The 3,901-nt window shown below is 44.0% G+C and overlaps 1 protein-coding gene across 6 annotated transcripts in view; it reads right to left on the reverse strand.

Moving 5' to 3' along the window:
* Positions 1 to 3,901, reverse strand: part of LOC106810328 (basic helix-loop-helix domain-containing protein KIAA2018-like) — a 129,501-nt gene that overhangs the window by 77,061 nt on the left and 48,539 nt on the right. The window lies entirely within an intron of this gene.

Raw genomic sequence — 3,901 nt, forward strand, 5'->3', positions numbered from 1 at the left:
TCGGCAGCCACGACATTTAATTTCCGCCGATGTAAATTCGGTCCCCGTCGCTGTAATTCACATCGCAAATGAAGTCCTTATCCCGCACAGCAACAATACATATGAAAAGTCACTAGGAATTTCACAGGACCGCTTCTAGGTGATATTGACGTGCATATTTCAGATGTGATGCATTCAAAGCGGTTTTAAGAAAACGCACTGCAATGCAATCTTTTCATGGAATTTTGCCCACTCACTGTGCTTTCTGGCTGAATCTAGGTTTTATCTCAACCTATCTGGCTCGTTATTTTATCTCACTTAAACTGGCCTATCGTTAAGATATATCTGCCAGCCTCTTGAAGTGATGCAATCAAACCTACATGCAAAATTCTATCGCCCACGTATACTCGAAACTGCCATGATAACAGCGCAATTCAGCCACCAATACATCTTTGATGCGGAAATGTTTTCCAGGTTGTAACTGACTATCAGCGAAAACAGCCCGTTGCTGAATCAGGGCTATCACTCTGAGCAGTTGCTCGACTACTAACAACAACTATGGCTAAGAAACAGCTGTAGGATGCATCCCTACCGGCTGCAACGTCACGTAACTTTATCACTGAATCATAAAGGCAATTCACTGCATAGCACAACCTCTCGCCTTACCAAATATTTACCGATGCTTCCTTATTTATAGAATATGCTGTCAGGGGCTTAATAATAGCTCACGTTTGAGATCAAATAAAACAAGCGTATAATTCGAGATTATTTACCCACTAACATGAGTATATAATACCCTACTATACCTACTATGCATAGCCAGACCACGAGATTATTAGCACACTTGCGGACCGTGCCGTGCGTGCGTGCGGTGTGTGTGGGCGCCGTGGCGCCGTGGCGAAGGCGTGGTGCGTGCATGCGTGCGTTAGATAACTTAACGGGACAAGCACAGAGTAAGTGCGCGCTATCACGCAGGCAGTCGTGAGCCAGCGCTAGTGCGCAAGCGTTCTTACTCACAACCCACACCCATGAGCATCTAGGTTCCGGAGCCAATAGCGTGTGAGGTGAAATCAGCTGCAATAGGTAGAAAAGTCTCACAGTGAATTATGCGTTCTGAGGCTCACGTTGTAGTAACCAACCGACAAACGGCGTGAAGAAATCTCGACACTAATGTAAGGCTACATTGGTGATTGCGGTTTACAATTTGTCTGGCGAGCGCGTGTTTTCTTAACTCACGCTTGCGGCAAATGGTGGCAAACGTGTCTTCAAGCGGCCAGCAGTTTTCGCTGTAAAAGAAAGCGGGCGATATATATATATATATATATATATATAATTATATATATATATACATATATATATATAATATTATTATATAGTTACGGCTACGTTCAGGATATATATGTACTCAACAGGGGTCTATCGACTATCGAACACCGCGTGAGCAGGTAGTGAAAGCATGGCATTTATAACGTGATAAACAGCTGCAGGGCCAGTAGTAGATAATTATATTCCGACATGCATAAAACATGCGAGCAACAGCCACACCAGCAAATTAAATCGTTGGGCGTTGTGCCTCTAACCATCAGGGGCGTGTACAGGATTTGTACCGGCGGGGCGGGGGGGTGTCTAACGCGTAACCGAAACTTGCGAGCACGCGAAGGGGCTCAAATTTTTAAATTAGACCCCCTTAGATGCGTTTCTGCGCGAGCAGGCAGGGGGGGGTCCGGACCCCCTGGACCCCCCCTGTACACGCCCCTGACCATATATATTTATGTGTCAGCGTGCAGCAGCTAGCGTGCGGCAGCCAGCGTGTGTTGCAGATGAGCATTTGGACGGCATTTACAGGAAATTGTCGGCAATAATAGGTGAAAGAGAGTAGAGAAACATTAAGACTTTGGTAGTAAATAGATTTCGTATTTATTTAGCATTATATTTTATTGAAACGCTCCGAGTGCCTGTGGCTGCGGGTTACTACTCGGCTCGTGCATGTCTGGTGTGTTAAAAAGTCTCCGGTAAAAACACACCGACGCAGGCAGCAGCTTGCTATCGATCTCATTATCAAAACAACGCTCCATATACAACCATACAGACGGCATGCGTAATTAATCGACACCCAACTCTTCTGCCGTCTAACTACGGTAGTCCAACCATAAAAATGTATGAAACCCTACATCAATATCAAGAGCTCATAATAGAGAAGAGTATGACACCGTTTTAACAGCGTTTTTCATAGTTTTCAACTTGTAAATATTCTATCAATATGTGAATAAAAATATTCAAACTTTACCTTGTTTTCGTCTATGATTCTCCCTTAATCATATGACACCACCAATTTACCTGAAAATCGTATGTGCTCTTCAAAAATGTTCTTTGAATATGACACGGTTTCATACAGTTTTCCCAAATGTTCGCATGTATTCGGCGCGTGTTGATATGCGGCGGCAGCACCAGGTTGTAACTACGGGACGCTGGGGGCTGTTGGGGATATTAGGTAAGCACAGTAACAGCACTTGTTTCGCTTCCTTATCATCAGGAACACGATGGCAACACAGCTAAAATCAGCTGCTAGCTCGCCGTGAGCACACATTTATTTCTAGCACGATGGAAACCCTACACGCTGAATACAATTCGATGCCTAATATCCCCAACAGCCTTCAGCGTTCTGTCATAGACAATAGAACACTAATCCGATAATAAACTTGCGCCGAATACATGCGAACATTTGGGAAAACTGTGTGAAACCGTGTCGTATTCAAAGAACTTTTTTGAAGAACACATACGATTTTCAGGTAAATTGGTGGTGTCATATGATTAAGGGAGAATCATAGACGAAAACAAGGTAAAAATTGAATATATTTATTCACATATTGATAGAATATTTACAAGTTGAAAACTATGCAAAACGCTGTTAAAACGGTGTCATACTCTTCTCCATTATGAGCTCCTGATCTATATATACACACGCGCGCGCACGCGGGAGAATCGATGCGAGTTACCCACGAGAATATCAGCCATCGGCCAAATGTCATATAACACGAAAACCTCAAAATTGCCAAATGTCTAAATATGTGCGACTGTCCCCGCATCGACCTGTGAACGGCTGCCTAATAAATAGCACGAGAATGACGCCAGAGGCTATACGCGCCAATCTAGATTAACTCGCTATTTGATTATCATATACTGCAGGCATAATTTCTTATAGCGGAGGTCACTAAAGGCGGTTGCCCTTCGAGCGCTAGTAATTTTGATTTGGCTGAGTTTATAAGATCACGCAAAATGTGAGTCGAATGACGTGTTTTGTTCGCACCAACGTAGGTTTTGCTAATCACGGGCTCTCTCATATAAACACACTCGCACACGCACACGCACATACACGCGCACGTACGAACGAACGAGCAAACGCACGCATGCACGCACGCACGCACGCACGCACGCACGCACGCACGCACACACACACACACACACACACACACGCACACGTACGCACGCACGCAGGCATGCACAAGCACTTATGACTGTAGTGTACATGTATATATATATACAATTTAAAACGCCCGCTATCCATCACACCACACGTAAGATCCCTAACCAACATGGAAACGACCGTCGGTGTTATAATATGATATGGTGAACAAACACGTGAATCACCACCACCCACTACTGCAACTACATGATTCGAGACATTAGCGGTTTCCTACATGAGCAATGAAATTGAAAATCAGGCCTGGGATTGGTGCAGAGAGATGTGATCAACTGATAAATTGCATAATCAAATATCTCGCAGGGGGGGGGGAGAAAATCGTTAACCATCGCTCTACGCCGCATCATAAATCTACATCTCGCCATGTGATCAGGTGGGTGGAAATTATATGTCACCCGAGGAGTTATCTATGATATATATATATATATATATATATATATA

Source organism: Priapulus caudatus, unplaced genomic scaffold (genome assembly GCF_000485595.1).
Source record: "Priapulus caudatus unplaced genomic scaffold, Priapulus_caudatus-5.0.1 Scaffold16, whole genome shotgun sequence".
NCBI lineage: Eukaryota > Metazoa > Priapulida > Priapulimorpha > Priapulimorphida > Priapulidae > Priapulus > Priapulus caudatus.